The sequence below is a fragment of the Prionailurus bengalensis genome, chromosome C1, assembly GCF_016509475.1.
Source record: "Prionailurus bengalensis isolate Pbe53 chromosome C1, Fcat_Pben_1.1_paternal_pri, whole genome shotgun sequence".
Lineage (NCBI taxonomy): Eukaryota > Metazoa > Chordata > Mammalia > Carnivora > Felidae > Prionailurus > Prionailurus bengalensis.
Window position 1 is genome coordinate 127286043 of NC_057345.1, and position 13933 is coordinate 127299975.

Below are 13933 nucleotides of genomic sequence, written 5' to 3' on the forward strand. Positions count from 1 at the left end.
GTTTTCATTCTTTTCCATGGCTGAATGATATTCCATTTGTGTGTGTGTGTGTGTGTGTGTGTGTGTGTGTGTGTACATGCACCACATCATCTTTGTCCATTTATTAATTGATGGACACTGGGCTGCTTCCATAATTTGGCTATTGTAAATAATGTTGCTATAAATGTGGGGTGCATGTACCCCTTTGAATTAGTGTTTTTGTATTTGGGTAAATACAAAAGTATTTGGGTAAATACCCAGTAGTGATATTGCTGGACCTGGAGTAGATTTATTTTTAACTTTTTGAGGAACCTCCTACTGTTTTCCAGAGCAGCTGCACCAGTTTGCATTCCCACCAGTAGTGCATGAGTGTTCCTTTTTCTCCACATCCTCACCAACACCTATTGTTTCTTGTGTTTTTGATTCTGACAGGTGTGAGGTGATTATCTCATTGTAGTTTTAATTTGCATTTCCCTGATGATGAGTGATACTGAGCATCTTTTTATGTGCCTGTTGGCTGTCAGGATGTCTTCTTTGGACAATTGTTTGTTCATGTAAGATATGCAAGTTTTTTAAATGAGAAAATCTTAAAACTTTATTGAAACAAATTAAAAGGCTAAATTGAGAGATATACCATTGTTCTTGCATACACGGAATTGGTATCACAAAGATGTCAGTTCTCCCCACAGTGACCTACCTATACTATTCCTAATAAAATCTCAAATGGGTTTTTTTTTTTTTTTTGAGTTTTGGTGGAATTAGGATAGTTGAGTCTAAAATGTATGTGGAAGAACAAAAGGCCATAAATAGCCAAACTATTCTTTTTAATAAAATTTTTTTAATGTTTACTTATTTTTGAGAGACAAAGTGTGAGCGGGGGAGGGACAGAGAGAGAGAGAGAAAGAAAGACACAGAATCTGAAGAGGCTCCAGGCCCTGAGCTGTCAGCACAGAGCCTGACTCAGGGCTTGAACGCAGAAGCCATAAGATCATGACCTGAGCCGAAGTCAGATGCTTAACCAACTGAGCCACCCAGGCACCCCAATAGCCAAACTATTCTTGAAAAATAACAATAAATTAGGAAGTCTTCCTTTATGAGATATTAAGACTTATTATAATGCTGTAATAACTAAGAGTGTGGTATTGACTCAAAGTAGTTTAATAGAACAGAGAGCCCCAGCTATATAAGGAAACAAGTTCTGGTAGAGACGGTAAGCCAGATCAGTGGGGAAATGATGGCATATTCAATAAATAGTGCTCGGACAAGAGGTTATCCTTGTACCTCAAGAGGGAAAGGAAATGAAATTGGATGCTTAGATTACTCCCTACTCAAAAATCAGTTCTTGGCAGATGAAAGACTCTTATATAAAAACAAAGAACAAAAAACAAAAATAACCCACATAAAATGTTTAGAATACTATGTGGGAAAGTAGTTTAAAAAAAAAAAACTTTTTGAGGGGGTACCTGGGTGACTCATTTGGTTAAGCATCTGACTTCAGCTCAGGTCATGATTTCATGATACATAGGTTTGAGCCCTGCATTGGGTTCTGTGCTGACAGCTCAGGGCCTGGAGCCTGCTTTGGATTCTGTGTCTCCCTGTCTCTCTGCCCCTCTACCACTTGTGGTCTGTCTTTTAAAAATAAACATTAAAAAAAATAAGTTTATTTATTTATTTGGGGCAGAGAGAAAGAGAGAGAATCCCAGGCAGGCTCCTCATTGTCAGTGCAGAGCAGGCAGAGGGCTCAAACTCACAAAACGTGAAATCATGAACTGATCTGAAATCAAGAGTTGGATGCTTAACTGACTGAGCTACCCAGGCACCCCAAGTAGCTTTAAAATTTTAGAGTAAGGAGATTATTCTTAAATAAGACACAAAGAATATATCCATAAAGAAAAATACCAATTATTTTAACTACATTAATATTAAGAACTCTTTCTCAACAAATGCCATAAAGAATATGAAAAGAGAAACCACAGAATGGAAAATGGTATTTGCACATAGACAATTGACATGAAGTAGTGTCCAGAATAGATTTAACATATTTAAAAATCATAAATCATGAATCAGTTAAAAAGGGCTGAAAACCTATTAGCAAAATAGGTTTAAAAAAAGACATAAACTGGCCGTAGAAGAAGAAAAAAGAATGAGCAAAACGTTTATGAGATGTTTTTCCTCTTTAGTAATTTGAGAAATGCAAAGTAAATCTATAGCGAGGTACCATTTCACACATAACAAATGGACACAAATCTGAAAGTTAGACAATATTCAAATGTTGACAAGGATTTTGAGCAACAAGGGCTTATCCATGGCTGGCAACAGTGTAAATTGGTACAACTTTGAAATATAATTTGTATTTCCTAATAAAATTTGAACATGTACATAGCCTATAATACAGTAACTTGTCCCTGAGTATGTCCTTTAGGGAGTGGTTCTCACACTGCAATTCCCAGACCAGCAGCACCAGCATCTTCTGGGAACTTGTTAAAGGTGTACATTCTCCAGCCACCCAGACCGGCTGAACCAGAGACTCTGGGTCTGGGGCCAGCAGTATGTTCTTGAGCAAATCTTCCAGGTGAATCTGATGCACATTCAAACTTGGAACCATTGCTTTCGAGAAATGTTTGTGCATTTGTGTACCAGGAGACATGAGCAGGAATGTTCACAACAGCACTTCATGAAGTCTGCAGACCAGAAGCCCTGATACCCTTCAGCAGTAGGAAGGATAATCAGGTAACAGTATGTCCATAGAGCAGTGAAAATAAACAATCCATTGTGACACTAGCATGGGTGACACAGAACTGAGTATGAAAAGCATGTCACAGGGGCATATATGCAGTAAGATTTCATTTATTTAAAGGCCGAAAACAGGCAACTCTAACAATAGAACAATAAACTGCTTACAAATATGTACATATGTAGTATTCCTATAAAGAAAAGCAGGGGCATGATTTACACACATTTCAGAACAGTGGTTCTGTTTGTGGGGATGGCAAGTGGATGTAGTTGGGGAGCACAATAAAAGCATTAAAGGTACTGGAGATACCCTATTTTTTTTAAGTAGGTAGTGGGTATATTGTTTATTTCACTATTTTAAAAAATAGTATATTGTGTGGGAACTGAACATTTCACTCACGTAAGATGTAGGATTGCAAAATTGAGAGGTGGTATTTTCCTGATAATCAGAAAAGACTTTCATATGGAAATGAACATGGATGTAACAAGGAGCAGGGTGCAAGGGTCCCCCTTGAGGCCTACTCCCTCAGACTTCCTGACAGTAAATGTCACTTTGCTCTCCATTATAGGTACTGTTCTTGGGTAGAAAAGTTGACAAGATGCTCCATGAGCAAGGCAGGGAGTTAGAGCTCATGAAAACTTCCCCTAATGATTAGGGTGTTTAGGCCAGTGGTCTGTGAGCTAAGTGAGGAGGCAGTCAAGGGCCCCAGGCCCCCTCCATCCCTTTCCCTGCATGACGGTCCAGGAGGATCCCATGCTACCTGGTGTAGGTATAAGTGGAAGAGGGTTGCCTGGCCCGCTTCAGGCTTTCCACAAGTTAAAGAATAAACTTTATTTTGTTAAGCTATTGAAAATTGGATTTTTTTCTGATGTGGCAGCTAGCATTGGGTATCCTGAGATAATTACTAATAGAGAACAGAGAACAGGTCACACTGGTGTTTTATAATAACCGCTCAGGTAGCCATGTACAAGGCTGGTGGTGTGGTTCCTGGGAGTGTCTTTCTGGGGGCCGTCGCTGTCCAAGTAAATGGATGCTCCCTGTCTCTGAGAATGACAGGTAAGCAAGTGTTGCAAAACACGTGCTGTGGTCTTGACCTGCTTCTTATGGAGAACATTAGATTGCTTGTAGCTCAGGTGAAAGCTGTGGTTGTAAAAGAGCTTGAAGTCTTTTGGAGCTCAGGAAGGGTTGCCCTCCTTTCGGAATAAGTCCATCCTTCCTCAACATCCAAGGAAAGTATTTATGTGAAGACTGGGGTGGACCACGGAGAGAAGGTCTCTAGACCTAGAGAAGGACTCTAGCATCCCCTTCCAATGTCCAGAGATTAGTCAGAGATCCTGTCACTGGGCTGTTAGCAGATCTCAGTGTCTGACAAACAAGTCAGGCATGCCACCAGCCGAAGGCTTCCCTGGGGGAAGGAGCAGGCTTCTCGGGGGAATATTATCAGCCAGGTATTCTTTCACAGATGGATCACGATGGACAGTAGACAAAAGGCAAGTAAATTCTGTGAGTACAGACCTGGGTGTGGAGTCAGGATGGAAGCAGGGCATCCATAAGAGTGAAAGGGAGCACATACTGTAGCCTGTTTCCTCTGACTCTGCCACAGCTCCCAGCTCCTACCAGAATGTTCTTAGCTTGCCAAGGAATGAGGATTTGTTTGTTCAGATCATGCTAAAATCTAGTTTTGTTGACTTTTACTGATTTGGAGGGAGAATGGTATAGACCCTTATGTTGCCGGCCTTGAGTCTAAAGGTTATATCATGCTTCACGGTTCATCCTGCCTGTTGTGCTTGATGGCTTTAGGCATGCTGCTGAAAAAAAATGCCACATTCCAACCTGAAATTGTAGGTTGGCTTGTCATAGTGGTACAAAAAGCTAAGAACTCTCGAGCCATTTCAGCAGGAAGGTAATTCCTTTGTTATCCTCCTCTGAAAGAATGGGAAATGTCATTGTGTTCTCATGTAGAGAGAGCATTCTTTGGAAGAGTGTCCAAAAAATTACACCAAAACAGATCTTTTGCCAGGACACCATTTAATCAGCCGAAAGATATTTATACCTATGCTGATAGTTCTTGTGGCTTAGCATGGAAAGGAAGAGGAGGGGGCTAGCAATCAAATGCTCCCTCATTTTTCAAAGCAGCAATTAGAAGACACTTTGAGAAAACATCCTGAGTTGTTGAGTTGGTATTCACCATCCATTAGTTTTACTAAGAACAGTAGGCTGCTTTCTAAGTAAAACATTTAGAAAAATAACAAAAGAAGACAGAAATCATGCCAATTAACTGTGATGATTCATTTGGTTGTTGTTAATTCAGATTGATGGAACAGTCCATATAGCAGATGCCTTATTAGGAATTTTATAAATTACATTTGTGAAGTGCTAGAATTGGTATTTTGTTCCTCAGCAATCCTGACTGCTTCCTTTTAAGATCCATGTACTCAAGAGCCTTTTCAGCAATAAACCTATTGAGATGTAAATAATAGGTGCAAGGACCTGGTGCACAGAAATAGGGACAATAGGGATGGTTGGAGGGAAGTAGGAAGTAGGGTGCTAAATGAAAAAGTTACCAGTGAAGTAATGGGATCAGCTCCAAAATGATGCCCCCAGCAATTGGGGAAGCCAGCGCTACCCAAGGGAGATCTGCATTTCCCACAAATCAGCTTTCAGCTTTTCACCATTGAGTATGATGTTAGGTGGGGGTTTGTCATATATGGCAAAAGAGGTATGTTTCCTTTGTACCTACTTTGTTGAGAGTTTTAATCATGAATAGTTTCTGAATTTTGTCAAATGCTTTTTCTGCATCTATTGAGATGCTGGTGTGGTTTTTATTCTTCATTTTGTTAATGTAGTATATCATATTGAATAATTTATGTATATTTTTAAAATTTTTAAACATGTCCACCTTTATTTTTTATTTTATTTATTTTATTTTTATTTTAGAGAGAGAACAGTGGGAAGGAGTAGAGGAAGAGGGAAAATCTCAAGCAGGCTCCACACTCAGCACGGAGCCTGACATGGGGCTGGATCCCACGCCCCTGGGATCATGATCTGAGCCAAAATCAAGAGCTGGATGCTCAATGGGCTTTGCCACCCAGGTGTCCCAGTTTGTGTATATTGAACCATCCTTTCCCTGGAATAGGTCCCACTTGATCATGGTGAATGATCATTTTAATATATTTTTGAATTCTGTTTGCTAAAATTTTTTTGAGGATTTTTGCATTTATGTTCCTCGGGGATATCAGTTTCTAATTTTCTTTTTTGTAGTGTCTGTCTGGTTTTCATATAAAGGTAATGGCTGGCCTCATAGAATGATATTGGAAGCATTCTTTGTTTTTTGGAATAGTTTGAGTAGGATAGGTATTAACTATTTTTTTAAATTTTTTATTATTATTTTTAAGTGTTTTATTTATTTTTTGAGAGTGAGCATAAGCGGGGGAGGGACAAAAAGAGAAGGGGGCAGAGGATCCAAAGCAAGCTCTGCACTGATAGGCTGATAGCAATGAGCCCAACGTGGGACTTAAAGTCATGAACTGGAAGATGATGACCTGAGCTGAAGTTGGACACTCACCCGACTGAGCCACCCAGGTGCCCTGGTATTAACTATTTAAATGTTTGGTAGATTTAACTGTGAAACCATCTGATCATAGATTTTGCTATATTGGGAGTTTTTGATTACAGATTCAATTTCATTACTAGTAATCAGTCTGTTTAGGTTTCTATTTCATCCTGATTCAGTCTGAGAAGACTGCATGTTTCTAGGAATTTATCCATTTCTTCTAGGTTGTCCACTTTGGTGGCATATAATTGTGCATGGTAGCCTTTTATGGTCTTTTGTGTTTCTGTGTTAACTTCTCTTTCTTATCTGACTTCATTTATTTGAGTACTCTTTTTTCTTGATTAGTTTGGCTAAATACCACCATTTATTTCTCAATAGGGTAAGCAAGAATATGTCAGTTCTTCCAGTGGCAAAGTGAGAAGATGATATCTGCCTTTTATTTGACATATAATTCCTAAGATTTAGGGCAGATTTTCAACAAAACTATATAAATGGGTGAAGCATATATTTGAAATCCTGCTATTTGGGAATCCTATCCTCCTCTCTAAAACTAGTCATCCAATTTGCCACTTGGCTGGTCCCGCTCTTTATTTACCCCTCTTTTGTAACAAGCCACCCCTCACTACATTTATCCAACCCTTCAAAGATTTTTGCCAGCTAATGTAAAGCATAAAGGATGCCAGCTGTGATTGTCAGGATACATTAGCAACAGACACAAACGTTGTTTGAATCTCCTAGATCACACAGTATTGAAGGGGGGACACCATTACATCATTCTCTAATCCATCAAGTTCCTGCCACTACATATGACTATTAAGTGAACAAGTAATAGAATTGATACAAAACTGCATTTATTACTACATCGTCTCCCCTTATCCATGGGTCCTCTTTCCATGGTTTCAGTTATCCATAGTCAATGGTGGTCCAGAAGTAGATGATCCTCCGGTGTATCTCCAGAAAGTCAATAGTAGCCAAACACTATTTCACAGTGTCTGTATCATTCACCTCTCTTCATCACATCATGTAGGCATGTTATCATGTCACAGTATCACAAGAAGAAGAAGTGTGAGTACAGTATAATAAAATATTCTGAGAGAGACCACATTCATGTAACTTTAATTGTAGTGTATTGTTATAAACGTTCTATTTTATTATTAGTTATTGTTAATCTCTTAGCAATCTGCCTAGTTTATAAAGTTTATCATAGATATATCTGTATAGGAAAAAAATAGTATGTGAGAGAAAGACCACATTCCCATCTGCTATTACAGTATGTCATTATAATTGTTCTATTTTATTATTAATATTGCTAATCTCCTATTGTGCCTAATTTATAAATTAAATTTTATAGGTATGTGTGTGTAGGAAAAAACATGGTATATATCAGGTTTAGTATTATCTGAAGTTTTAGGCTTCCACTGGGGGTCTTGGAAAGTATCCCCCATGGATAAGTGGGGACTACAGTACTGGTGAGGGACCTGTGACTTCAACTTGATTGGATAATGCCAAATTTTTTTTCCAAAGTGGCTGAAATAACTTATGTTACCACTAGTTTTGGATGAGAGTTCCTTTTCATATTCTTACCAGCTTTTGATGTTGACAAAGATAAGTTGTTTTTACCAATTTGATGTGTGTGAAATGGTAATGGTAGCTTCTTAGGGTTTTAACCTGTATTTGCTGACGTTTACCATCTTGTGTTAGTTAACTGAAATTTTAAAAAAAACACGAAAAAGTGAAAAATGCTGAAGTTCCCATTGTCACACTCATTCAGCAATATTAGAAACAGTTTTCCCTGAAGCAGCTGGTATCCACCACATGGATGGTCGCAGCATGATCCCCACAAACAGAGCGGAACTTCCTCAGGGTTGTAAAATGAAACTGAAGCCACAGCCAGCACTGTCACTCTCTTCAGAACTGGTGGGGGGTTTGCTGGATTGAGTGTGAATGCATTGCTGCTTCTAGAATGCAAGACAAGTACTAAATGATTTGTGCGTACTCCCACACCTTCTGGAAACTTTTGCCTAGAAGATCCAGCCACTCATTCATATGCGGTGAGGTGATCCTTAAGAGGGCTACAGCAGCCTGCCAGCCTTCAGCAGATTACTTGATTGCCTTATAAGGTAAGTGTCTAACCTAATCCAGTGGGCATTTTGAAAAAGGAAGGGACGGAAAGCCCTTCAGTAAAGCATAGAAGGTAAACCAAACCAAACTTCACCTCACAAATCTCATTTTCGAGATAGGAATCTAGAGCTTTCCTATTCAATACAGTGGCCAGTGCCACATGTGGCTACTGAGCAAGTGAAATGTGGCTACTGCAACTGGGGAACTGAATTGTACATTTTGTTTAATTGTCATTAAAGATAAATTGTAAAACTGAAGCAGTATAAAATATTTTTATCTTAAACATGTTATTATTTTGGTAGTATGATATTTCACTTTAACCACTGAAAATTACCATCTGAGTCGATATATTCTCTAAGTACAAAATATATACTTTTGAACATAGTAAAAACTTTTTTATATTGGTTATATGGAAAAATCATGTTTTTGATACCCTGGGTTAAATATATTGTTTTATTTCCTTTTGCTTTTAAAAGTGGTTATTATGCAATTTAAAAGTAAATATGGCACGACATCAGGGACGGTGAGGGAGGAAGAACCAGGGATCCATCTCCCTACCTAGATAATTGTATTGGCACAAATCTGTCTGATATAACTACTTTAGAGCTCTGCAGTCTGTTCAAAGACTTAAAACTTCCAGGGCAAGTCTTGGACAGTAAATTGTGGTTAATTTTGGTCAATTTCAGCTCTTAGTACATTAGTGGCTACCTGTTCCCCATTCTCACTCTCAAGGTAGGCAGCCATACACATGTAATGGGAGCAGCTTTGCACAGCTTGTGGGAGCCAGGGTGAGCAATAAGGACTTTGTCCTCCAAAGAGATCTGTGTTCTGATTGTTGCTTATGGTTGCAGAGGTATAGACACAGAGGTGAGCAGTCATTGTCTCAATCCTACCATCTAAAGTGGTTTCCAAAGGATTTAAAGACCCAGAACTTATTTTTCTTAATCCATTCATTTCCCCCTTTCTCCCTTGTTGGAAGCTAGGCATTTAAGGACTACATCATTCAAGAGCAATTGCATAAACTGGGAATTTAGAAAATCACTATGTATACCCAGGGAAAGGTGCCGGCTTAGAGAAGATGTGAGAAGATCTTTCTTTCTTTTTTTTTTTTTTAAGATTATTTATTTTGAGAGAAAGAGACAGTGTGAGTAGAGGAGGGGCAGAGAGAGAGAGAGAGAGCGACAGAGAGACACACAGAGAGAGAGAATCCCAAGCAGGCTCTTTATCATCAGCACAGAGCCCTGTGCAGGGCTTGAACTCATGAACTGCAAAATCATGACCTGAGCTGAAATCAAGAGTTGGACACTCAACTGAGCCACCCAGGTGCCCCTAGACCTGGGAAGATCTTAAGTTTACATCTCTCTGATTCTAGGCATAGAGATACTGCACAACAATAACAACAAAATTAGCAAGCCCTTGGGCAGGTGGAGAAGCTAATTTCCAGGGTTAACGTTGTATAAGATTTAAATGTCCAGTTTTGGGGGAGCCAGGCTAGTTCAGTCAGCAGAGCATGCAGCTCTTGATCTTTGGGCTGTGAATTCAAGTCCGATGTAGAGAATACTTAAAAGTAAAATCTTACCAAAAAATGTCCAGTTTTCAACAAAAAATCCCAAGACATACAAAGAAGAAAAGAACTATGACAAATTCAAAGTAAATTAAATCAACAGAAACCATCCCTGAGAAAGTCCAGAGGTGGATGTACTACACAGAGACTACAACTGTCTTACAGAAACTCAAAGAACTATAGGAAGATGAGCACAAAGTCAAGAAAATTATGTATTAATAATATGGGTATATCAATAAAGAGGTAAAGAAAAAGAAATTCTGGAGCTGAAAAGTACAATAAGTGAAAGGGAGTGGTTAACTAGAGTGATTCAAAAGCAGATTTAAGCTGGAAAAAGAATCAGCAAACTTGAAGAAAATATGAGTGAAATATTAAGTTGAGGAACAGGAAGAAAAAAGATTGAAGAAAAGTAAATAGAGCTGTAAAGCAGACCAATATATGTATTGTGGTCTCATGAGAACAAAGAAAAGAGCAAGGAGATTATCTGAAGAAATTATGGTCCCAAACCCCAAATTTGATGAAAGACATCAATATTAATACCCAAGAAGTTCAATGAGCTCCAAATAGAATAACTCAAAGAGACCCACATTCAGACACATTCATTCCAACTGTCAAAAGTGAAAGATGAGAGAATATTGAAAGCTTCAAGAGAGAAGTGACTCATCACGTACAAGGGATCTCAAGATTATAAGCAGATTTTTCTTTAGAAACAGTGGAGGACAGGAGGCAGTGGGTTGATATATTCAAAGTGCTGCATGAAAAAAAAAAAACCCAAGAAACCTATATTGGGTGAAGCGGTCCTTCAAATGTGAGGGAGGAATTAGATAATTAGATAATCAGATAAATAAAAGTTGATGGAGTTCATTACCACTAGAACTGCCTTGTAAGAAATGCTAAAAGGAATTCTTCAGGATGAAATGAAGTATACTAGAGAGTAACTCAAAGCTATATGAAGAAATAAATAGTTCCAGTAAAGATACACATGTAGAAAATTATAAAACCTGGTAAATTGTAACTTTGGTTTGTAACACTGCTCTTTTTTTTCTACATGATTTAAAAGACTAATATATAAAGGGGTGCCTGGGTGGCTCAGGCACCTGGAGCCTGCCTGGGATTCTCTCTCTCCCTCTCTCTCTGCCTCTCTCCCACTTACACATGTGTGTTCTCTCTCTCTCTCTCTCTCTCTCTCTCTCTCTCTCTCTCTCTCTCCCCCCCCCTTCTCCCTCTCCCTCTCAAAATAAATAAGCTTAAAAAATTTTTTAAAGACCAACACAGAAAAATTATTAGTCTATGTTCTTGGACATGCAATGCATAAAGATGTAATTTTGTGTAACATCATTAATGAAAGGGGTTAGGGATGGAGATGTTTAAAAGTATTTTTTGCCTGTTATTGAAGTTAAGCTGTTATAAATTCAAATTTGGATGTTATAAACCTTAGGATATAAAATGTAATCCCTAGGGTAACCACAAGGAAAACAGTTATAGAGTATACTGAAAAGGAAAACAGGAAGGAATTAAAATGTGTCACTAAGATAAATTAACCAAACAGAAAACAGTAATGCAAGAATGAGGGACAAAAAGCTGTAAGGTATATAGAAAAGACATAACAAAATGTCAGAAGTCCTTCCCCATCATTAATTACTATAAATATAAGTGGATCAAACTCTTCAGTCACAAGAATTTTGTGGAAAGGATAAAAAACAAAGATCAATTTTATACTGCTTTCAGGAGACTTAGTTTAGATCCAAAGACAAATAGGTTGAAGGTGAAAGAACAAAAAAGGATATTTACTGGACCTAGTAACCAAAGAGAGAAGGGGTGATCATAACTAATACCTAATACTAATAATATCACACAAGATAGTATTAAGTAAAAAATGGTTACAGGAGACAAAGAATGATATTATATATTAATAAAAGGTTCAATAAATCAGTAAGATTTATCAATTATAAACATAAAGCAAAAATGAAGGGAAAAATAAGACAGTTTTTACATAATGGCTGGAGACTTCAATATCCCATTCTCCACAGTAGATGGAACAAGCAGATAGAAGATGAGTATGCAAAGAGAAGACTTATTTATTTTGTTAGGAGAAAGAATCCATAAAGCAACTAGATCTAACAGAAATATATGGAACATTCCACTAAACATTAATAGAATACACATTCTTTTCAAGTGCACACGGAACATGTCTTCAGGATAGATCATAAATTAGGCTACAAATCAAGTCTTAATATATTTAAAAGATAGATGTGTCACAAAGTATCTTCTCTGACCACAATGGGTTGAAATTATAAATTATTAATGGAAGCAAAACTGGATAACTCAAAAAAAACGGAAATTAAATATCACACTCTTAACCACAGGGTCAAAGAAGAAATCACAAGGAAAATTAGGAAATACTTAAAGAAGAATGAAAATAACATAGCCTTCCAGAACTTATGGGATGCAGCAAAAGTATTGCTAAGAGGTTAATTTATAGCTGAAAATGCTTATATTTAAAAAAAGAAGAAATTTCTTGTCAGCAACCTAACTTAATACCTTTAAGGAGCTACAAAAGAAAGAACAGACTAGAACTAAAGCTAGCAGAAAAAAAGGCATTAATAAACATTAGAGCAGAGATAAAATAGAGAATAGAGAAAAATGAATAAAACCTAGAGTTGGTTATTCAAGAAATCAATGCCATCGATAAACTTTTAGCTAGATGGACTAAGGAAAAAAAGAGAAGACTCAAATTACTAATTGAAAATGAAAGTGTGTGAATTACTACTGATTCTACAGTAATAAAAAGAGTATAAAAGAGCATAATGAACAATTGTACACCAACAAACTGGATAACCTAGATGAAATGGACAAATTTTTAGAGACAAAAAATCTACCAAGACTAGAGCATGTGACTCTTGATCTCTGGATTGTAGGTTTGAACCCCACACTGGGTATAGAGATTACTTAAAAATAAAATCTAAAAAAAAAAAAAAAAAATCTAAGACTGAAGAAAGAAAGAAAATCTGAATAGACCTATGTAACTAGGAAAGAGATGGAATCAGTAATTAAAAACCTTCTGACCAAGAAAAGCCTTGAAGCTGCTGGTCTCATTGATAAATTCTACCAAACATTTAAAGAACTGGCACCAGTCCTTCTCAGTTCCAAAAAATTGAACAGGAAGGAACACTTACTAACTCATTCTATGAAGCCACCTCTGTCATGATAGCAAAGCCAGACAATGACCCTAGAAGAAAACTACAGACCAATATAGTTCCTGAGGAACACTGATTAAAAATTCTCAACAAAATGCTAGCAAACCAAATTCAGCTGCATATTAGAAGCATTATAGGCCATGACCAAGTGGGATTTATTCCTGAGATGTAAGGATGGATCAACGTACAAAAACCAGTATAATTCACCATATTAATAGAATGAAGGACAAAAACTACATGATCATCTCAATTGATGCAGAAAAAGCATTTGACAAACTTTAGCACCCTTTCACAGTAAGAACACTTAAACACACTCAGGATAAAAGGAAACCACCTCAACATCATAAAGGCCATATACTAACATCATTCTTCATGGTGAAAGACTGAAGGCTTTCCCTCTAATTCAGGAACAACACATGCCCAACTTAAGCACATTATTCAACACGGTCTTGGAAGCTCTGGACAGAGCAAGTAGGCAAAAAAAAGAAAAAAGATATCCATATTGGAAAGGAAAAAAGTAAAATCTGTTTTCAGATGACATGATGTTTTATGTAAAAACATCCTTAAAGATTCTACACATACAAAAGATAAAGAACTTATTTTGCTTAGCATAATACTCTCTAGATCCATCCATGTCATTGCACATGGCAAGATTTCATCCTGTTTTATGGCTAGAGCAAAATAAGTCAGTCATAGAAAGACAAATGCCATATGGTTTCACTCATTTGTGGAACTTAAGAAACCAAACAAGCAAAGGAAAGAGAGAGAGAGAGGAGGGGGCAGGC